Below are 24,821 nucleotides of genomic sequence, written 5' to 3' on the forward strand. Positions count from 1 at the left end.
ATATATGTACCACATTTTCTTTATCCATTCATCCATTGATGTACATTTAGGCTCTTTCCATACTTTGGCTATTGTTGATAGTACTGCTATAAACATGGGGGTGCATGTGTGCCTTCGAAACAGCACACCTGTATCTCATGGATAAATGCCTAGTAGTGCAATTGCTGGGTTGTAGGGTAGTCATATTTTTAGTTTTTTGAGGAACCTCCATACTGTTTCCCAAAGTGGCTGCACCAGCTTTCATTCCCAGGGATGGTTTGTATCTTTGATCATATGGATTAATCTAATTGTTTTTTTGAATTTGTCCATTTTATTTGATCCTATTTACCACTGCTGCCCTTAATCAAGGCCTCAGTATCTTTTATACAGACTATTTTGAGGTCATCATTTGTTCCACTAAAGCCAGGTCATATTAACTATTCAAAAGCTCTAGCAGCTATCAAATATACAAGGTGGAGTTGAATAGAAGCATTTGATTTGATTATCTTGTCAGTTCTTTTTGGTGGATCACGTCTGAACTTTTTAGCAGGTAAAAAGGTGAGCTGTTTTCTGTTTCAGTTGGCAAAATTAATGTCTTGCCTCTTTTTACTTTGAACTCAGAGTTTTCCTTCTGATTGGAATGTTCATGCTTTTCCCTGTTCACCTAGGCAACTCCACTTATACTATATAATCTGATTAAGACATTCCTTTTCCTTCTTTGGTAACCCTTCACATGCTGGACATATTACTTTTCTTTATGCCTCTCTATTACCTGGACATATCATTATCATTATTATTATTGCAGCATAGGTGTGTAACTTTAGTAAGTGTGTGTGTGATTTCACTTGACAGTGATCTTCTAAAAAGTAGGGCCTATTTTATCTATCCATAGCATCAAGCACAGAGAGTAGGGCACCATAGATCATCAACAAATATATGGCAAGTAAGTGAATGAATGCCTGAAGGAAAGAAGGATTCTCAGGTTCTGCTTGTTAATTAAAGATAATTTACTTAAATGAGAACTTACACACACATACATTAAAGACCTGATCATTTTAATTATAATAAGATGACTTCTGAAATTATAATCAATTTGTTAATTTGCTTGGCAAATTTTTTTATGGTAAGAACATGAAATCATGTAGTCATACCAGCTGGACCTCTTTACACTAGTATAACTTGAAGAGATCAGAAAAGATCAGCATTTCACAATTGAAGAATGAGGGGATTGAATTCACTAATTCACTGGGCAGGTATGAAGCAGCATGGTATTAAGTAACCTTGATTTATAAATACGTTATACCTGGGGCAAACCTTTTAGACTTTGATTCTCACTCTTCACCTCTTTAAAATGAAATAATAATTACTGGTTCACAGAGAACCTCTCTCCTCATTTTGGCATATTTACTAGTAAACTTGATCCTATATAGTTTTTATTTGTTTGTTTCAATTAAAATGGGAAAGAAAAGGAAATGAAGGTAAGAGGGAAAAAAAGAGAAAATGAGAATTAAAACTTCAAAAAATTACAAAAATAGTAGAATATAATATTTGTTGTTTTCTATTTTACTGTTTTTACTTTTTAAATGTGTCCTTGACTGCATATTTGTTCACGTGAATGTACCAAATTTATTTAACAGCATCCTCATTTTTGGACAATAAGGAAGTTTCAATTTTTTCCAACCACATATAATGTGAACTTGAGCTCTTCCTGTATTTGGAATCATTCCCTTACTGTCGATTCCCAAGAATGGAAGTTTTCTGATCACATCCTCAAGGTTCTGTGCCTGTTTGCATTGTCATCAGCAAGCATATTGATCTCTCTTTTACCACAACTCGAACAACTAATCACATTTTAGATTAGTCATCTTCTAAGATTGAAGATTCATCACCCTTCATAGACTAGTAGGACCTTCTTGTCATTGTGGGGAGTTTCTGGCAACTTTACCATCTATTGATATCTTCCTGAAGGGGATCCATTCAGTTGGCGTTTATGACATCCATCAGGGAAACTGTATTTGAAATGATGCAGCTTTTGGCTGAGACAGATGCTCTTTGGAAATGACTCAAGTTCTTTGAGAACTCGAGTAGTGGCAGTCATAAATAGTAGACAAGTTCATGCATATGTGTAAATTGGTATGTTATTATCTTTCCCATACACTCAAAGTCTTATTTATTTTGATTACATTATACAGATGCTGTTATCCACAGGGTATAGAAAGTATGCTATATAATATGTCAGTTTGACACCTTAATGGAAATGACTTATTTGTTCACCATTTCCTTATAGTGTGAGTTACTCCCTTCGAGGTAATTTCCCCCTTGGTCAATTGTTAACTCTTTTAGGGTAACAGCACACCAGTTAGTGAATCACTTCTTTAGTCAACTAAATATCTAAATCCAGAAAGAGAAATGAGAATTCTGTATTCCATCTCCTTATTCTTTGTAAGGATTATCTCATTAAGAAAGAATGAAATATGGTGTTTTGTAGCAACATGGATGAAACTGGAGAGTGTTATGCTAAGTGAAGTAAGTCATACAGAGAAAGACAGATACCGTATGTTTTCACTCTTATGTGGATCCTGAGAAACTTAACAGAAGACCATGGGGGAGGGGAAGGAAATAAAAAAGTTAGGGAGGGAGCTAAACCGTAAGAGACTCTTAAAAACTGAGAACAAACTGAGGGTTGATGGGGGGTGGGGAGGAGGGGAAAATGGGTGATGGGTATTGAGGAGGGCACCTGTTGGGGATGAGCACTGGGTGTTGTATGGGAACCAATTTGACAATAAATTTCATATTAGAAATAAATTAATTAAATAAATTAAATAAATAAATAAATAAATAAAGGATTATCTCATTAAGGTATGATTAAGGGTATGAACTCTAGGGAATTCTTGAATTCAAGTACTTAACGAGGTATAAAACTTCTCTGTGCTTCAGTTTCTTCACTGGTAAATAGTATCTAACAAATAGGTTTTTTGTGAAGATTAAATGAATTTATACATATTAGATACTTAGAAGTTAAATACTAACAATCACTCAAGTGCTAGCAATTATATTTTCAGTGCAATTATTATTGTAATTTTTAATTTGATGAGCTTCAGAAGAAAATTATCTGTCTTCTATGCTTTTGAGACCTCAGGTCCTCTAAAACTTGCTACTCTTTGAAATAGTAACTAACCCAGTCAATGAACAAGAATTATGGCTATTATCATATGGCCAGTGTAGATAATCCCACTTACATAGTTTTCTTCTTGAGTCATTCCATTTGAGTACCTGGGAACATGAAGTTTTAGGTGTTTCATCTCTGGAAGTAGTACATCGTTTAGGTAAGAAAATAGCTGTATTGCTAAGGTCCTGATTAGTTATTGGCGTTTGGCTTTGTGGATGCTAATGCTGAGCTAAGATTTAGGAAAACTATATTCAGGATCACCTCTGACTCTTGGCAGAGTGACTTTGGAATATTTAGTGCCTTTACTTTTCAGATTCTTATCCATATTATGGGACTCAGTAATCTCTGAGATACCTATTGGAGCTAATATCCTGTGATTGATTCTGAAAGGAGTCATGCTTTAAAGAATGGGGAATGGGTTCTGCTCTGATTTCAGATAAACAGCATTATGATATAATAAATTATCCAGAGAACTATTCTAGTTGTACTTGCCATTGAATAGATATGCCATTGAAGCATTTCATGTGGGGTATGGATTATCTGGACAACACCTCAAACTCACTGCTGGGCTAAATTAAGTTCCTGATAAATGATAAGCTAATGATAAAACATTTTATCAGAAGTGAGTTAATCACACAGAGAAATGACAGATGCAATCTATATCATAAAAGTTTTATTTGACAAATAGTATTTCTAAAGGAATCACCCAGTCAACAATGCCACTGTACATGCAAAATCAGTCTGTCTATAGCTTGTGGAAACTCACTTCTTGGTACAGCCAAACCTTTTTATAGGTTTGTGTCTGGTATCTTTTGAGAAGACCTTACACCATAACTTGTCATGTTCATTTCTGTGGCTTTATAATATTTGGCACTTTCTAAGTCTTGAAACATACATAGTGTCAACAAATTCATTTCTTCATTTAGGGAAAAAAAGAAGTTGCCCAGATATTGCTGGTGAGCAGTGCTCTGTTTTCAGTTTTTCAGTGTCCTTGTATTCCCACTTTACTTTGGGAGCTAAGACACGTAGGTTTAATCTCAAGATCATTCTTAACCCTGTATCTCTTGGTTCCCCATTGCTTATGAGTGAAGATTAAAAGCTGCTTTTTATCTGAACCTCTTGTTTAAAGTAAATAGTATTGTGATATTCCATGGACCCATTGATTACAATGGAGCCATGTCTGACTCAGCAATTTGAGTTTAAAGTCAGCACTTAGGGTGAAATCCATGCCTAGGAGAAATTATACTTAGAAATCCATTAAGTTGGACATAAAGTACAGTGTAAATAGATTTATGTACAACTCTCTGCATTAAAATATGTATGTGAAAAAATTCTTATCTTTAAACTAGAATCTGCACATACTGCAAGATGGTCTCACTGAAAGAGGTTCCCAGGAACTGATACCCATTGTAGTCACAGTTAATATGTGTCTCCCTATTCATGACTCTCCTGGTTATATTCAGTGTATGGGAGGACAAGCCAACTCAATCAGACTACTTCAATTCTTATTTCACTCCTTCTGTTTGTGCCCCCAAGTGTGTACCAAATGGTGAGGCTTCTGTATAACTATGGTTAGTTCTATATCCACAGAGGGACAAGATGAGTTGAAAGATGTTTGACTGGTAAGATGCTGCAGAGAATCAGTTTAAATTACTTTTTGACACATCAGAACATTTACTGAGTACCTAATGGACTGAATGTGTCTCCCTCCAAATTTATCTATTGAAATCCAAATCCCCATTGTGATGGTTTTTGAAGGTGGGACTTTTGGGAAATAATTAGGTTTGGAGGAATTCATGAGGGTGATGCCCTCATGAAGGGATTAGTGCCTTAGAAGAAAAAGAAGAGGGGAGTTTTCTTCTCTCCACATACAGAGCACACACCAAGAAAAGACCATGTAAGCACACAGTAGAAAGTGGCCATCCACAGACCAGGAAGCAGTTTTCACCAGCACCTTTATCTTAGATTTCTTGACCTTCAGAGCTCTGATAAATAAATCTTGTTTCAGCCACCCGATCTGTGACATTTTGTTATGGCACTCTGAGCTAAAATAAGTTACTATCTGCTTGGTCTACCATTTTTTAAACCAGGAAAAGAATGTTGTTGCCTACATGTGAATGTAAACACGATACAGAGTTGGGATGGCATTACAAATCAGTGAAGAAGAAATGACTAGAAAATAAATAATCTGGAGGCATTCTGTTATAAATATAGGAAAAAATTAAATCCATACCTTTCAAATACACAAAAGGTCAATTTCATGTAGGTTAAATATCTAATTATGTAAAGCAAATGTTAATATGTTAAAAAAATAAAATGGAGGATAATTTTTTACAAACTCAAAATTGGGAAGGGTTTCTTTAATTAGATAAAAATTACAAGCTTTGAATAAAAGAGTTTATATATTGGTCTATATTAAAACTTAAAAAAAATTCCTGTTTAACAAAAATACTATAAACAATCAAGTCACAAACTGAGAATAGATATGTGCAATGTATATCAACAACACAGAATCAGTATTTCAAATTTATGCAGAGTTCTTACAAATTAGCCTTAAAAAAAAGGGATAATAACTAGTAGGAAGATGGGCAAAGGATTCAAGCAGGTAATTCCAGAAGTGAGCAGATTGGACTGACCAATAAATAATTGACAAGATTCTCAACTTCACTAGACATTGATGGAATGTATGTGAAATAACAAGAAAATGTTTCATACTTATCATATTATTAAAACATTTAAAATTTTTAGTATACCAAATGTTGGTAAAGATGTCTAGAAAAGGAAATTTTTAGGTCCTATTGTCTGTATAGCTTGCTAAATCCAATTTGCAGAACATTTGTGTAGTATCTAGTGTGTAAAATTTTACACATTTTCAGCCAACCAGTTCTAGCTATGATTCAATAAAAACTCCCAAGTATATGAGCAAAGAAACATGTGCAGACTTAACTGTGGAGTTATTTACATTTTAAAAAGTTAAATGCAGTATATATGTTTATTAGAAGGTTTTTCTTTTATTCTGTATGTATGTATTTTTTATTCACTCATTTATTTGGATTATGTAGTCTGCATATTTCGTAAGACCAATAACATTATTTCATGATTGTTAAGTACAACCAACACTGCTGGTCCTATTTAAATTACAAGAAAAAAAATCACTCCACACCAACCCAGTATTTTGCAAAACCAGTAAACAGGCCATAGGGAGTGGTCATGGGGGTTCTACCCTGGAGGTATGGCTGGGATGCCAGAAATTGCTGAGGAGAGAGAAAGAAAAAGGTGATTCCAGATAGGAGGGGCTTGATTGGCTTTGTGCCATACTTATATGGTAAAGCCCAATAGTAGAGCTAAAGTGATTTAATCAGAACTACATGTATCAGTATTATAAATTTCAAATGCATTATCAGGAGAAAAGAAAGCATGTGGCATGGTAAAAAAAAAAATTGGTACTTTGTGCTAGGCATATTGTATGTTACGTTTATATGAAGTTTAAAAGGCAAAATGTTGCTACATATCATTTAGGGAAAATATTTTTATAAAATAAAATCAGATATACATGAGAATGATAAGCTTAAAATTGAGGAGGTACGTGCCTGGGATAGGGTTGGTGGGACTGGGGGAGAGGTGTGTGATTGGGCAATAGTTCATGGGAAAGCTTCAGCTAGATCTGTAAAAACTAGTCCTAAAAAAAAAACCAAACACACACACACACACACACACACAAAAACATTGAAGCAAGGAGTGAAGCTGTGATGTGTTAAGGATATGAATATACATTTCTTACTTTTTTCCCCTAGATTACTTTTGATATATTTGGAATATTCCAAATGTTTAGAAATTTAAAAATTGCCACTGCATTTATTTTTGCAATATATTAACTTAGCAGCTCTATGAAATGTATGATGACAGATATCTCAAGTGGTAACAATGAATAATTTAAAAATTTCACCCAGAATTTACATCCATAAACTCGGTAGTAGCCACATAGTTTAAGTTCAGGATTTTTATATTGATCAGCTTACTTTTAATGTAATCAAATATTAATGCTAGAGGAAAACATCTCTGGGAAGGCTAAATAAAATGAAAGGACTCAGATCATTTTTGGATTCACTGCATATTTACACTGTTACATGTTTACAGTAAAAAAATTAAGCTACACAATAGAAGCATTAAGAAATACGCTTAAAACTTCTTTTTCAACAAAATGCACTATAAACACATCGATTTTAAAATCAATAAAGCTGAAGACATTATCTCCATTTTCTTGAATTTGGTGAAGAAAATCCTGCTTCATATGAATTTCCAAATTTAAAATGGAATAAAGAACTAATGGAGACTGTACAAAAAATTAATATGTATGTACATATTTTACTTTTCTGTTATTTTTCTGTGGTTACATTTAGGTACCATCTTATGCAAAAAAGAAAAAAAATATATAGAATGGAAAAACAAAGATTTTTCAAATGAGAGAACTCACAACTTTATTATCAAATATTCACTCAAGCAATAGTTCGTTTACTGAGGATCTGCTTTGTGCCAGGTATAGATCAAAATGTTGAGAAAGGAACAGTGAACAAAATAAAATAGACAAGATCCTGCCTTTATAGACTTTATATAGGGGAAAGGAGGAACTTACTTTCTTATAATCTAGTGCCCATATAGTAGGATTACTTTCTAAAAGGTATTTGTGAGTCTTTGTGGCCTTTGGAAGAAAAGGGGAGTCCACTGAGGGACTCTTTGATAACTTTAACATAAGTTAAAATTTTTAGAAAGAAAACACTAACTGGCTTTTCATATTATATGAATAAAAATGTTTATAGTAATTTTACTGGGAACAGCAGCCTCAAGAGTTTCAAATGTAGAAGAAAAATGGTGGTGTCTACTTTTCAGCTGTGCTGAAACTGCCTGTTTACTGTTTTTCTTTGCCAGGTCTATTGAGCTTTTTACTTAATTGATGGGTTTTTATCTTAATTCCAAAAGAGCAGATTATTAATGTGCTTATTCAGTATGGAATCGAAATAAAATTTAAAGCACTCTTTTATTTAAGTGATGGTTTACCTTTTTATTAAAACCTACCTGTGTCAGGCCTGGCCCTGGGATCTGTGTATTTAGAAGTGCATAAGTATGCCTCCAGGGAGTCTAGGTTCTAGAAGAGCCATCTGCCAAGGCCAGTTGTCGTGTAATGGGGTAGGTTCTCTTAAAGAGATATAGACAGAGTTCTGAGTAAGCAATTCCTTTTTACCTAGAATTAGAGAAGTTAGAAGATTTTTTTTGGCAGTGGGCGGCGAGCTTCAAAAATAAGTAGGTTTTTGCCATATGATGAAGTGTGAGGCAGGCATCTCAAGTAGCTATTAACAACCTATGGTTTATATCAGTCACCCAATATGTCTGTTGCCTGTATGTGCTATAACTTCTGCATGCCTTTCATTCATTTGGTCACTCATTTATCTATTAATTTATGGATCATCAGAATTATTGTATTTATTACATACCCTGTGTTAGCATTTTGCTAAGCAATGCTAGAAAGAGTAAGCAAGGCAGATGCTGTACTTACCTTCATTTTAGATGTCAGCATCAATGGCTAGACTTACACATAACTGTTTCAATCCAGAGGCTACTGAATTGCAAAATATTTGAGTTATTATATTTGAATGGGCAACATGACTTGGTTTGAACAAAAGTACTTAGTCCTATTTTAAAGTGTTATGCTAGGTGAAATAAGTCATACAGAGAAAGACAGATACCATATGTTTTCACTCTTATGTGGATCCTGAGAAACTTAACAGAAGACCATGGGGGAGGGGAAGGAAAAAAAAAAAAAGGTTAGAGAGGGAGGGAGCCAAAACATAAGAGACTCTTAAAAACTGAGAACAAACTGAGGGTTGATGGGGGTGGGAGGGAGGGGAAGGTAGGTGATGGGTATTGAGGAAGGCACCTGTTGGGATGAGCACTGGGTGTTGTATGGAAACCAATTTGACAATAAATTTCATATTAAAAAAAATAAAGTGATCGGGAGCACTTGGAGGTTATTTAAGTCATTGGATCATGATATATATAAAACCTGGTTAGAAAAATAAAGCAAAATTCTTTTGGAGCTTGATTTACATACTTGTTTCCACACCATCTAAATAATTCTCTTTAACTACAATTTTGGATGAGCATAACACTATAAAAAACACTTTTATATATGGTATCTTGTTTGATCCCAAGAGCATTCCTGTGAATCATGAATATACACTCCATGACTTTCCTAAACACAGCAATAGTATGTGGTAGAATCTCACATTCGTTGCACCATGCCCTAATGCACCTTGAGAAAGCTCTGGAATTCCTGGATGCCTCCCAGACTTTTTTTTATTTTTTTATTTTTTTATTTTTAATTTTTTTGTTTTTCTGATAAATGTTTTTATTATTTTAAAACAACTTTTTCTTATTTGGCTTTTCTTTAACTAGAAGGCAAAGGTTTTCTTTCTTTTTTTTCAGTAATATAAGTAAAACAGTGGAATAATGTCACTATCAAAATAAAACGGTTTATGCAGGGCACCTGGGTGGCTCGGTTGAGTATCTAACTCTTGATTTTGGCTCATGTCATGATCCCAGGGTCATGGGATCAAGTGCTGTGTTAGGCTCTGAGCTGAGCATGGAGCCTACTTTAAGATTCTCTTTCTTTGCCTGTCTTTAACTCTCCCCTGCTTGCACTTGCTCTCTCTCTCTCTCTCTCTCTCTCTCTCTCTCTCAAAAAAAAAAAAAAAATTATGCCTCCTAAATAAGTTAGATTTAGGCAACTCTAAGTGTAGCCTTTTTTTTTGGGGGGGGGGGTGGCCCTGGAGACATAGCCTCAATAAATAAGATGTAGTAACAAATGTAAAATTATATTTTTAAAAATTGATATTTCACTTCACCATATGATATGAACAGGTTTTGAAAATGAAAACAAACTTGGGATTTTAAAGACTTACAAAACTATAATCAATCAGTGGTGTGAATGAAGCTTTCTTCTTGATGAATCCCTCCCTTTTAGGATATTTGCTTTTGCTAAAATACCTGGACTTAAGACATGTCAATGTAAAACATAAGTGAAGAATTTAGAGAAACTTACTGTCACCAGTGGAAGAGATGAGGAATGGAGATTAAGGAAGCAAAGAAGTCTTTGACAAAGTTAGGCAGAGCTAGGGAGGGACTTAATGTAGGTTGAGGGTGATGGGCTTTTAAGAAAGGTCTGAGGTTTCCCTTTCTCCGCATCTTTGCCAACATCTCGTTTCCTGCGTTGTTAATGTCAGCTATTCTGACAGGTGTGAGGTGGTATCTCGTTGTGGTTTTGATTTGTATTTCCCTGATGATGAGCGATGTTGAGCATTTTTTTCATGTGTCTTTTAGCCATCTGTCTTCTTTAGAAAAATGTCTCCTCATGGCTGCTGCCCATTTCTTTGCTGGATTATTTGTTTTTTGGGTGTTGAGTTTGATAAGTTCTTTATAGATTTTGGATACTAACCCTTTATCAGATATGCTGTTTGCAAATATCTTCTCCCATCCCTTCAGCTGCCTTTTGGTTTTGTTCATTATGTCCTTTGCCGTGCAGCAGCCTTTGATCTTGATGAACTTTGATGAGTGGAAACAAAACATTTTACAAGAACTGTGAGGAAGGGTCAGCCATTACTTATTAAACTGTGTTCTTGCAAGACCCAGTGCTTGGTCTCATTAACTAGTAGAGGGAGTTCTCAGGAATCTTGAGGTTTGGAAGAACATGATTGCATTGTATAGGGAGATATGATGAGCTAGGAGGTAGAAAAGAGACCCTGACAGGTGGGGTAGAAACTTGAGATTCAGAACTGTTACTGTTAATGTCGGATTATGGGCAACCTTGTGAGGCTTATTAGGGTGAAAATAAACTTTTTAGCTTTTTAATAAAAATTACTATAAAGGAAAAAATAACTGACCGTAAACTGAGACCCAAGCGTAACTCTTGGTGTGCTATCCTCTTATCAGAACATAGATTGCAGAGAGGGGAGAGCAATGAAGCTACTCTTGTCAACTTCAAAATGCCACAGAGCTGGCAATCAGTGATAGTGACATGTATCAATATTTTAAGAAAACCATCTTAACTGTTTTACCAGTATAATCCCAGGATTTTCACTTTAAGGCAGCGTTAATTCTTTGCCCTAGCAGGAGATCACACAAAGCGTTTATTTCTTCTTGATTTAAAAACAGTTGATTTTTTTTTCAGGTAGATTTAGTTGAACATGTACTAAGTGAAAAAACAATATCTGGTCTGTCAATCCTAGAATTCTCCACACCGTAACCACTAGAGGCTGCTGTTTCAGTGCACCAACTAAGGCAGTCAATGTTGAGTAGCAAAATAATCCAGGGCAAAATGAATTAGTAAAAGATTTCTGGGACTAAGTTATTTTTTTTTTATTGCTGTATAATTTGTACCCAATGAAATGTACCATTGAGTACCTTCTTTATGAGTTTTTTTTTTCCCTTGAATTCCATGAAACCATATGTTGCTGGTCTTCCTTCTACATCTCTGATCTTCCTTCTACATCTCTGTTGTTACTCCTATGTCATCTGCCTGGTAATTTCTTCTCTTTTCAGGTTGCATGTTCTCTTTGTATTATGTTGGCCTTCAGTTAGCATTTGTATGCTCGTTTATCACTGCTTCCACATATCTAGACTCTTTCTCCCATCTGCCTCATTCCTACATATCCAATAAGCAATGGGACATTTTCACTTAGTGCTCCTATAAGAACTTTACATTTATCATGTGTACAACTGAACTTAATTGTCTTTTGCTACAAATATGCTTTTAATTATGTTTTCATTATTTTCACTAGTACAAGCTATTCAAAACAATTCAAGCAATTGAGCACCTTCATGTGACTAGAGATGTGCCAAACATTACAGATTGGGTGACCCTGCTTTTAAGGAACTAATAGATTAGCCATATATTCAAGACAAACATGCACATCATTCTGGAGTTTTGTTTTTTCCTCATTGCACCCATCCCAAATCTCCCCAAAATGCTACCTCCCTCCAAATCATCATGGACCCTTTATTCTTCCTCTGGAATTTCCTGATTCTGTGCTTTTCTTCAATCACTATGTTGTAAAAATATTTTTCCTTTATTTCCAGGATCCCTGTGCAGAGAGTAGTGTTATAATAGATTCAGACTCTGTACTTTGGCCATAGAGGTAAGGAAAATATGAATTCTGATTGGAGGATCTTAGACTTTACTCATCAACCATGTATTGCTTTTTTTACTAGGCATAAAGTAAATCTAATAAAGTAGCAGGACACAAATATAATTGAACAATAAAGTAGACAACTCATTATGGGAAAATCTTCTAAATAATGCCTATTTTTAATCCTTAGATTTTCCTTTTATCAGTTAATTCTCTGCTAATCTTCTAAATAGATTACTGTTTGAATACTCACTTCTGATTCACCTTGAATCCTGTCTCAGGCTTAGATTCTCCTGAGACTATTATTTTCTTGGTTTTAGGCTATTTTGGCAGAGACATTTTCTGGGCTGCCTTTTCCAGCTGCTATTGTCTTATCTCTGTCTTTCTGTCATGGTGCCTGCCTGCCCACAGGCCTAAATTGCTACACTTGAAAATCTGTTCACCCTATTTAGTTTAAATTAAAGGGATTGCTTTATTTATTGCTTTTCAAGCCCACTGCATCACAAAAATCTTAGTTAAAAGAAGGTTTGAGGACATCTAGTTAAATTTTCCAATCAGCACTGGAAATGCTCTGAGCTCTGAGTTGCTATCTTTCTGCTCACATGGCAAAAGAGGCAAAAATAGCTGAATGATACAGCTGAGAAACATGTGTACATCACCTAGCTATAAAAGGCACTCAGAATAAGCCTTATGCTTTCTCTGGCATTCTCTTTCCCTGTTTGTTCATTTCTGTTTCTCATCTCATATCACTGTGGGCAGTGTTATGCCCAGAGCATCCATCCATGCATTTTCATGGAAAGGATAGAATTTTCACTCTTTCCCATTGGAGAGAAGACATCTGTCTCATCCCTGAATTCTACTCCTCGTAATTCTTTCCCTGGTGAAAGAGGAATGGATAATACTGCTACAGAACCATTCAGTGGTCTCTCTGAAGATACTTTCATTGGTTTCCTCTGTCTCTTGCCTTCACTCGTCTTGGTAGTGAGGGTGGGGAGAGGGATGAACAATTGGAGCACAGAGAATTTTTAGGGCAGTGGATATACTCTTTATGACCCTATAATGATGATGCATGTCAATGTATATTTCTCCAAACCCAAAGAAATTACAACACCCAAGTGAACTGTAATGTGGACTTGGAGGTGACAATGATATGTCAATATAGGTTCATCAGTTCCAACAATTGTACTACCCTATGAGAGGTTATTAATGGAGGATGCTGTGCCTTTGTGGAGGCAGATGTCAAAAGGATAATAAATTTTTCTCTCAATTTTTCTGTGAACCTAAGAATGCTCTAAATTTTTTTTCTTTAAAAAAATATAAGGGACCCTTACAATTTGAGTTACAACCTAATAGTTTTGTCTTGGTTTCAAGCTAATTATTTGCGTCAAATAAAAACTTGGTTTGTTGATCTATTTGTACCTAGTGAATACAGCAGTACTGACTTGAAGCAAAGTGTTTTGTCCTGGAATAGAGGATGTTAATCACTTACTCTGTGATCCCTTTGGGTCCTACAAGTGTGAAATCAACAAAAGGAGTCTTGAAAAGTGCAGTTGGTAGATGTAGCTTAAACAAGGCCTCTTACAACTCCTTTTGAGTTGAAGATGTCCAGGGCCCCAGGGAGCTCTCTGTACCACTCTATACAGGCACAAATAGTGACTAGCTGTGCTTTAAGACAGTCTCTAACACAGACCACTTTACTTCCCATTGGACAGGGGGCTCTTTCAATTGGACATGAGACCTCTTGTCTTAGTTTTTGTTAGTCACATTTCTAATGTCATGAAACCCCTCTTGTTTAATACCTATGCTCATGCACTATCACCCTGTCTTTGAAGTGAAATACAAACCCTGACCATAATAATTTACATAGTGTTTGTGATGTAGACATACAGGGAAAAAGTAGTGTTCTTAATAGCAAGGCTGGTTTCTTTCAAGGATACAAATTTTCCTTGATCAATGCCAAAGATTTTTCTAAAGGGTTTCTTATTTCTGTGACACCTTTAAAGAATCTTAGTAGGGCTTCACACGGGGGAGGTCAGCAGCAAATTTTGAAGGTTTTGATGTCTAGGTGCAAATAGTATAACACAAGTGTTTTAAGGTGGGAAACTAATTAGGACAGGACAAAGTTCCTAATATAGTAGTTTATCATGGGTGATCACAGCAAAGTGAGAGCCTTGAAGTGAATTTGACAAATGAGCTGTTTGCCCACATGAACAGTCTAATGTCCCAATAGGAAGTCTATTTGCCCAGGTGAGCAAAGTGTTTGTTCAAGTATATTGGTTTATAGGAATTTACAGAAGCAAACAAGGAAGGTATCTCTTGATTTACAGTCTTATCTTTCTGGGCAACATTGCCCTGGAACAAATAGTTATGCTGATGGAGGTCTCCTCATTTCTCAGGTTTGTTTGGTTAAACTGTGTAGATGCAGGTGGCCCCAGTTCTGTTACCTCTGCAATTTCTTCTCTGTCACTGCTCCCCATTCCAACAAAACATTTCTGCTGTTGGGCAGTGACTTTTTTTTTTTAGTAACAAGTTTCTTATCTTCTCTTACAGTTTGCTTATGTGTCAAGCATTAGGTACACTTAGATTGTGTCTTCTTAGAGGATAGGGATAACGATTATTATTATTTTTTTGATCTCCACCTTTTAGATCAAAGTTCAACCTAATTCACATAAGATTCTTCAAAAATTTCCTATTGTATTTAAACTTGGTTACTTTTTTACTTCCTTATCAGTCCTTATCTTATGGTTGTCTCATATTCTTAAGCTAGGCTTTCGTTCATACAACAAATGCTTCTTGAGCATCTGTTTTATGCCAAATATTAGGTGAAGTCAGATTTTTTTCAACCTTGAATTCCATTTGAAATGTGCTAAAAGCTTTACAAATAAAATAGTAAGAAACTTTAAGTAAAAGCAAAAACAAAAACAACTGATAGCCAGATCAGCACTCCGGGTTTCTGATTTATTTCATCCTGGGGCATGGCCCAGACACCAGGATTTTAAAAGTCTCTCCAGGTTATTTTAATTCGTAGCCAAGAGTAAGTACCATGTGATGAAAAACACACATGTGGGTTCAGGGAACTTGATGGAGAAGAAACACATCACACAGATATTCACAGTTATAACTTTGAATAAAATTGTGGTAAGTGAGACGAAAGAAAACTTCAGAGTGCTATGAGAGCTTATAACATGGCTACCTGACTTGTTAGGGAAGTCAGAAGAGGATGCCCTGGAATAGAGACGTGTAGGGTAGACTTGAGGATGAGCTGGAATTAACTGGAAGACAAAGAAAAGGAAGGAACAACATGCTTTGAGACTGAAAAGGTCTTATGAGTTAAAGGATCACTATGAGTGAAAACGGAGCTGGTTGTAGTATAATGATCATGATAAGATAAATCTTTCAGGGGATTGCAGTGCAGTGAATGATTTTTGACTTTATTCTAAGAGTAATGGGCAGCTGAAGGTGGATAGTTGATTCAGAATATACTTTATAAAACTCCCATAATCAATGAATGATATAAGTGGTAGGTTTCAGTGAGGGGAGATGGAACAGGAGGGGCTATGGAGCTAGAATTTGAAGATTGGAGGCTATTACGGACCGTGTGGAAACTGCCAGATTTGGGTAGGAGTGGTAGAAGTGGTTATTGAGACAAATGGAAAGATTTGAGCTATTCTTTGGTGATGTAATCATTAGGACTTTTCAATGTCTTGGATATGGCTTTTGTTAATAATTGTGTTGATAATGTGAACACCACTAATTCTAGCACTCCTTTCTATAATTACATCATTTTAATTTAGTCAAAAAAAATTTGAGTCCAACATACTAAGGCATGTTGAGCTAGGTATTTAGAAGTTCTTGAGGGGTGCCTGGGTGTCTCAGTCCGTTAAGCCTCCATCTCTTGATTTCAGCTCAGGTCATGATCTTGCCCTTTGTGAGTTCAAGCCCTGTACTGGGCTCTGTACTGACAGTATGGAGCCTGCTTAGGATTCTTTATCTCTCTTTCTCTCTCTCTGTCTCAAAATAAATAAATGAACTTAAAAAAATTAAAAAGTTCTTGAGCATTCCATATATTCCAAGCACTGGGTGAGTAAGTCAGTACAATTTTTTAGATGTATTAGGGGAAAAAAAGGAGCTTGAGAAATTAAAACTCCTTATAAATATCTGATAAAATTCTAAACTGTTCTTTTTAAAGCAAGCCAGTATCAAGAAAGTTGTCTCTTTTGGTACATTCATATATTCAAAGTGAGCTCACCAGTGTGAGCTAGATTGCTTAGGTGCGTAAGTGGCGTAGCACAAGAGATTTTAAAATAATAAAGATCATTTTGCTACAAATTAATCTCCTTAGTTAAATAATAAGAATGAAAAGGTCATTCTTCCATTTGGAATAAATACAAAATTTGATCTTTACCTTGCTACATTAATGTTCATAGGTCTGTAGTAAACAAGGTAATAATTACAAAAAAAATTAAAACTTAGCATAGAAACAATAGAAACAATTTAGACTCACTCTGGACTCCCATGAAAAATTCATTATTTGTATGTTTAAGTATGTGTACTTAATACTGGAACATCATATACATTTCCTGAAGCAGATTTTAAGACAGTATTTAGAAATGTTGTGAAGGTTGTCAAAGCTACACTGTTGCCTAGTACCTACTGCTTTTATGCCTTTTTATGAATTCCTACTCAAACATTTCATTAACTGTATGGTGGCCCAAGATTTCTATAGCATGTGAAGATGCTTTGTTTTCTAAAACAAACTCTAGTTTGATTTGCAATTGCTATCAAAATCTGACTCCGAGTCAGATTTGCAATTGGTAACTCAGAATCTAGATGCAGGCAGTAACTATAATGATAGATATGTGCCATTATATATTTGTGAAAAGTCACAAAAATATATAATAACAGTGAGCTCTAATGAAAACTATGGACTTTGGGTGATAATGATGTGTCACTGTTGGCCCATCAGTCATAACATATGTACCATTCTGGTGGGGGATAGTAGGGGAGGCCGTGGGGGTGATAGGTTGAGTATACAGAAAATCTCTATACTCTCTGCTCAGTTTTGTCATGAACCTAAAACTTCTCTAAAAAGTAAAATCTATTAAAAATGCAGGAAATATTCAAATTCAAGTGCTCTATTGAAAATAACAAACTGTATACAATGTATGTTACCTAACTTGATAATAAATTATATTAACAAAAAAAAAAAAAAGAAAAGAAAAATTTGCTTAATGAAGCAGAAGTCAAGACTAGAAAACACGTAACAGAATGCGGGTATCCCAGTCAAGAAGTTACAGGCTAACCTTGGTGTTATTTTATGGTATTGAAGCCTCATATAAATCTGTGTGAGAATGGTGCTCCTAGCCTATCCCTAGTTGTTTATTTTTTGTCTTTGCACTGGATTTGTATTTAAAACTCTGCAAATTAATAAAAAAGATGAATCTTGCCATTTGCAACATGGATGGGCTAGAGAGTATAACAGTAAGCGAAATAAGCTAGTCACAAAAAGACAAATACCATATGATTTAAATGTAGAACTTAAGAAACAAAACAAATGAGGAAAAAAGAGTGAAACAAATAAACAGACTCTTAACTATAGAGAACAAACTGTTGGTTACCAGAAGGGAGGTGAGTGGTGGGAATGTGTGAAATAGGTGAAGGAGATTAAGAGCACACTTATGATCAGAACTGAGTAATGTATAGAATTGTTGAATTACCTTTCATACTGTTACAGAACCAGGCTGGAACGCTGGCAGAAAAACCAAGCGGCACTCGGAGATCTTGGTGGATTGGAGATTTATTTAACATCTGTGGGCTCAGAGGAGACCATTTCTCCAAATATCTGGGCCCCGAATGAAGCAGGGGGAGGGTAATTTATAGTTGTCAGCTTCCATATCTGTGGCAGGTTTTCGTGCGTGCGGCAAACAGGGCAAGAAGAACCTGGAGGAGGGGTCTCTAAGCTAGAGACCAGAGCTTGTTTTAGTCCTGTTGGCCATCTTTGGCACAGTACTTTATTCATTTTTCCAACATTCCCCCCTTTGATGCCTTTTAAAAAAACTTTTAGTAGGCATCACCTTTCAATTTTACAGGTTGGTACTCTCGGAGGGCTAATATATGTGTTGTAGTTTGGTGAGAAACAGTGTTTTCAATACAACGTACCAGGGTATTTAGTATACAGGGGCCAATGGTCACAAGTAAAATTATGGAAAGGAGGGGCCCTGCCAGGTCAGGGAGCCAGGATGCCCAGTCTGTGAGATCCCATCCTCTCCATTGACTGATATTTTCCTGTTGTCTACGTTGAATTCTTTCCTTGAGTTCCTTAACCTTAGTCCTGACTATTCCTGATTGGTTTACAAAATAGTAACATTCCTCCCCCAGAAAGATACAAGTCCCTCCTTTTTCTGAAGTGAGGAGCTTGAGAGCTTGCCTATTTTGGAGGAACACTGCTGCCAGGGAGTTTATTTGGCTTTGTCAGGTTAACAGGGAGTCTGCCGTCCATTCCATGTCCTAGTTTGTTGGTGCAGTCTCTATTAGCCCAACAGCAAGAAGTGAGATCAGGGCTATGACACCAGTGAGGGGTAAGGGCTGGCAGAGTTGCATCTGAACCTCTGACCGAAGTTGATTCTTCATGTTGATTCCTCAAGCTTCTGCCATGCACAGGCCAGCCAACTTCCAGGTTCTGGCTGGAGCAGGTCTGGAGATCTCAGGGGCTACTGTCTTTTTGAGGGTCAGTTTAAGTGGGTTGACTGGATCTGGGTCACTTCGCCAGGTTGAGGGTTCCTCTGAGTTGGCCTTCTTAACTCTGGAGTGATGGACCCATAGGGTGATACCTGAAACTGAGTCCTCTATTTGGTTGTATATCTGTAAAGTCCACCTCCAAGTCTTCGAAAGGGGTGGGTTTCTGGTAACTGTCAGATTAGGTTTAGGGAAGACATGGTTTGCATATATGGAGATCCATCCTATTTTCCAGTTGTTTAAATAACCATATGCCCATGGGGTCTTAATATTATCCCCACAGAATAACAAGCACAGAAGATTGTCTATACATGAAATACTGTGACAATTTTTCTGAAATTTACCTCAAGTTGTCTAGTTGAGGTAAACAAGAAACATTTAAAGACAATCATAACTAGAATTTAACATCCATCATGGTGGATTGTTGAAACATAGTTTTTTTTTTCCCTCTAAAAACCCTCCTTTCTTGAGATAGCCAAATTGAGACCAGTGCATTTGTAGAACAAGTCCAGTGTTAATAAACCTTGCCTAATTTACATAAGCTCAGCAAGAATCGTGATTGATCATGAGGATCTTTTAAAGTTTGCTTTGCTGGAACCTTTTATAAGGAATCTCCGGGTTGAACTTATAGTAGCCTTTCCAGGCCAGAAGCCAAGCCAAATACTTGCCATCAGACAGGCCTGCAATACCTGTAGAATTGGGCAAATTCCTCTTCATGAGGTCCCCAAGATATCCTGAGGTTCCTGCACCTGCCAGGAAGTGACCTTGTTTACTCACCTGGTGAGGCTGCTGGGAACTCTGTAAGCAAGACATCAGGCCAACATTTACAAGGGGCTTTATGGCTCCGCATTTTATAAAGCCAACCCTAGTTCCTTAAAGCTGTCTGGTCATATCTGAGTCTATGAATATCACTCTCACATATGACATTCCAGTCAAAGCATTGGTAACATAACCAGTATTTCCAACAGGTGACCTGTTACAAGATGAACAGATTCTTATTGAACTTATGCAAACAATTATAATTGCCATGAAAGAAAGAATACTCACTGAGAGTTTTGGAATTTCAAGGGAGTTGTGTAGAGAAAAAAGATAAGTGCTTCAGTTTACAAATGAATACTTTGTGACATTTCTGTATATCATAGATGTCTTAAGAGAAAGTTTCCTTAATTTGGAAGAGCAAACATTAGAGAGCCAGCAATAGTTTCAATAAGAATCACAAAACTGTAATCTTCCTCGGTTCATTTAATCCCATGTTCCTAATTCTTGTTCAATTTGAATGCAGCTTTTTAGTACCAGAAATTCTTACCCATTTTAGTATTAATTTTAAAGATGTCGAATACCTGTATTTGTCCTCAAAGTCCTTTTTATAAATCTTCTTGAAGAAGAAACATGTTTTGTGAGAGACTAAGAACAATTATAAATGACAAAATCTCACAAATAGACATCGTTAAAGATCTGATGAGAGTTCATTATGATGCAATTGACAAAGAAATTCAGTTATTTCTGTGACACATAACACTTCAAGTAATCAGAATACTAAGTGATGACCTTATCCCAAAACATTAAAACTTCAGGAATTGCATATATATTTGGGCAGTTACAGCATTTACCTTTGCAGTACAACCTAAGGTTTACCACTGTACAACAATGCTTTTCTAAGTAACTTAGCATCCCAAATAAAAGGGCCTAATTGGTCAAAAAGACTTCATTTACCATTTAAATCCTGGGAAGTTTGTTAAAACCTGAGGAAGTTATAAGTACATCCTAAATAGGATTACAGATCATTACAAATCTTAAAACTTTATTCAACCAAGGTGGCAATGAAAAATCCTAAAGGTGAATGTATAGCATTATATAGTTGTTACCACAACCTAGCTCCTTTAACATTGAGAAGTTTTAACTAAGTAATCAAAGACCTGATAAAGATGAAACCTAAGACTTTGGTTTTCCCAGAAGACAAAGCTTTGTTTGCATTGTTTTATCAAGAGCAGATCAACAGTCCAAGAAAACTTTGTCATTTGAGGGAGAAAAGCAGAATTTCAACCTTATACCAGTGTACTTTAAAATTCCATTCATCTCAACCTTAGTCCGTCCTGAGCACACATAAAATTCCTTTCCAAAGATTTCCCTTCATGAACCTTTTACAACTTTACTTTGCCTTCAAACTTTGTCCCCAAACCATTTCTCTCTAAATAACCAGTCTCATTTAGTATAAAATTACTTTCTTCTACCCTCAACAAAAATGTATTTCCATTCCTTCTATCTTTCTTACATACCTCCTATTTTCCTACATACAGGGTTGCTTTCCTTATTTCCATCAGTCTTAAGTACACTTAACAGAATTTTAACTCTTAGGAAACCTTAGTCTCCAATTGAGGACCTAGTAACCAACTGAGAGGTGTTTACACCAGAATTTTTTAGATGGTAAATTCATGAACCAATTAAGTACAAATCATGTTTTCCAATAGGTCCATATTGCCTTAATTTCTCTGCAATAAGAAGTTAAAAACACAAACTTATGTTCAGTAATCAAAGCTTTAGCAATTTATTCTATTTGGAAAAGACTTAGATGTCCAAGGGGGTGCACTTTACTCCTTGACCTTGAGGATGGGAGGAGGAGCCAATGGTGCCTGAGGCACTGAGGAAGGTAGAGGAACCAGTTATATAGACCACACCCAAGTTGGTGCAGAAACAGTAGGGGGAAGGGAAGGCAGAAGAGGCAAGGTGCCAGTAGAAGGCAGAGAAGGAAAACCTAATTCAAAACCTTAACTCAGACAGAAGAACAGACACCATGTTTTTTTCCTGCAAAGTGGAAATATGGAGTCCACATTATGCCAGAGAAGACCGGGAATTTCCCCAAAACAAATGAGTTTCAGCAACTGCTTGGGAGCACACCTTAAAGTCCCCATCCTGAGGTAGACTAACCACAGTTGGCTCCAATTATAGCTGTTAACCTGGGAAATGAGGGAGAATCCGTCACATCTATTAGGCAGAGGAACAGGGAGAGATAGTCAGTGTCCCCTTCAGTCTGATTCTATCTCGGCCAGACCAATAAGGTCCCCTTCTCGAGGTTCCTCCTGATATCAGCTGGGTTTCTGGGACTTTCCCTGGTTGGGATATTTATTCTTTTAATGTCCTTTTTCCTTGCAGTAGGCTCATTGACCCCTTGCTAAGGAGGTTCTGGGCCTCCTCCCTTTTGGTGGCTAGACCTTCCCTGTCCTTTTGTCATGGCTCTCTTATACCTCTGGAGCAAATAGGGTGTAAGCCTTGCATCTCATAATAATCATCGGTGGTATCCCTTGCTGCTGGTCATATTCATGGGCTTCTCAGTCCCTGCTCTGATCCCCTGGAGGAGAGCCTCTTGGCACGGGCGGATGTGGACTGGCATCTGGAGAGTACCTGCGCCTGGCCGAGGGTGCAATCTGGCTGCTGGTTCTTGTGGGGGAGGGTTCTCCGGGTCCAAGAGGGGAGGAGAGATGGCGGTGGTGGTGGCAGTAGTGGTGGAGGAGAAACAGACGGGGGAGGAGTTTCAAGCTCAGGGGCAGGGGTGAGGGAGCTCCGTGAGTCATAAAGTGGTAGAAAGAAGGGATCTTCCTCCGGGTCTGCTGCAAACACTAGGGGAGCGGTGGGTTGCTTCTTTGGCTCCCTGGGTGAGTCTCTGGATAAAGTGGCTAAAACCTTTGCCTGGCTCTGCTTGCTATGGATGAATTGCACCCAAGTCGGTGGGTTTCGGGCAATTTCAAGCCAGGAGTCGATGTATGAAAATTGATCAGGGTGACCTGGGTCTCTGGAGACAACATGCCAGATGCAGCAGACCATTGGGACATCCACGGTTCCCTCAGAGAGCTCTCCTACACCAAAAGTGGGTCATTCTGACTCACATAGGGTCCTTAACGTGCTGGGGGTTATCTTAATTCCATAGTCTCCCCCAAAACCCTTCTTTGCTCTGTCTTGACCCCATAATGTTCCCATGAGGCAGAGTTGCAAAGACAGACAGAAGGATAGGGATGCCCCCTCTCATGAGGAGACCAGTCAGATGCCCATCTGGCCGTGTCCCAAAGGAATATTGGTGATGCTTAGCCATAGCAGTCTCAGCTTTGTGACTTACGATTGGAAACTATTCCAATGCCACCATAGACTGTGTGCCATTCACCTTGGAATCACAGACGGGCCCACTCAGACTCTGTAGGCTTTTGGGGACCTTAAGGGTGCTTGCCTGTGGAGCCACAGAACTGAACTTGGCAGGCAAGCTAGACCGAGTGGCACATTCACACTCACATACACACCAGAGGTTATTACATTCCCTCCCACAGAATTCCTATCTCTGAGACCTCTGAGGTCTCCAGGGAGTGATCAGGTCCGTCTTCCACTTTTGCTAGTAGGCCTGACTAGATTGTGCCCTAGCCTTACTGGTTCCGATGTCAGGTCCAGGTCCTCACCTGCCAAGTCTTCTCGATTCCAGCAGGAACAGTGGAGCAGGGCTGGCCCAACATAACCGAGAGGGAGACTGCCAAAATTCAGTCAGGGCACACCTTCTCCCTTGCGATTCTTTGTTCTGTCACTGCCTTGCAATTCTCCCAAGCTGGTGGCAACAATGGGCCAGCGTAGTTGGGTTTCCCAGTCAGGGAACCAAATATGTTACAGAACTAGGCTGGAATGCTGGTGGAAAAATCAAGTGCTCGGAGATCTTGGTGAGTCTGAGATTTATTTAACACTGGGGGGCTCAGAGGAGACCGTTTCTCCAAAGATCTGAGCCCTGAATGAAGGGTGGGAGGGTAATTTATAGTTGTCAGCTTCCATATCTGTGGCGGGTTTTCGCGTTTGTGAAACAGGGCAAGAAGAACCCGGAGGAGGGGTCTCCAAGCTAGAGACCAGAGCTTGTTTTAGTCCCATCAGCCATCTTTGGCACAGTACTTTATTCGTTTCTCCAACAATACTGGAATTAAAATTTAAAAGCTTAAAAAAAATAATGCTCAACTGAAAAGAAATCCATAGTTCTTTTAACCCCTTCAGTGATACATTATGTAGTAGAACTATTTTATGTTCATGGGGAGTTTGATATCGGGTGTGTGTGTGGCATATGCATGTGTACATGCATTCACATGTGTGCATATGTTTCTGTGTGTATGGTATGTGTATGCATGTATGTGTGTGTATGTGTAAGACAGAGAGATTTTGAAAAAATTAAGAGAGAATGGACTCAGAATTCAGAGAGTTTCATTTCAAATCATACCTGTGCTATTTTCTACTCTGCTTCCTCAAGCAAAATTAGTTCACTTCACTTAGACACTTCTCTTACATATAAGATTGTGATAATAACATGACCTACCGGGGTTGTGTTGAGGAATTAGTGATAAGTGCTTTTATTTGACTAAGCACAGTGGGTGGTGCAGAATCAGTGTCATTCACTGTGTGACCTTTGATAAGCCCCCTAACTACTTGGGGTCTCCATTTCTACATCTGAAAAGAAGGTCATTGTATGAAATTATGGTTTGATCCCTTTCAGATGTAAAATGTCATGATTCTTTTCATTGCTAACTGGACCTTCAGGGAAACAATCCCGTGACCTACTTTCTCATTAATATCATTTGGTGAACAACAGGACTAAATATTCTACTAGGCTGGAAAAATCAAAACATCATTATTTTACGGGTAGGTTTTCATTCTCCTTCTGAAAGTCTGGCAGATATTGGAATACTGGGAATATAGAGAAGGCAATTTCTGTTACATTTCCTGTGTGGTAGTAGGAGAGCTTATTT

The 24,821-nt window shown here is 37.3% G+C and overlaps 1 pseudogene; it reads left to right on the forward strand.

Moving 5' to 3' along the window:
- The first annotated feature begins 23,480 nt into the window (after positions 1-23,480).
- Positions 23,481-24,821, forward strand: part of LOC102957542 — an 85,115-nt pseudogene continuing 83,774 nt past the window's right edge.

The sequence above is a fragment of the Panthera tigris genome, chromosome A2 (assembly GCF_018350195.1).
Source record: "Panthera tigris isolate Pti1 chromosome A2, P.tigris_Pti1_mat1.1, whole genome shotgun sequence".
Classification (NCBI taxonomy): Eukaryota; Metazoa; Chordata; class Mammalia; order Carnivora; family Felidae; genus Panthera; species Panthera tigris.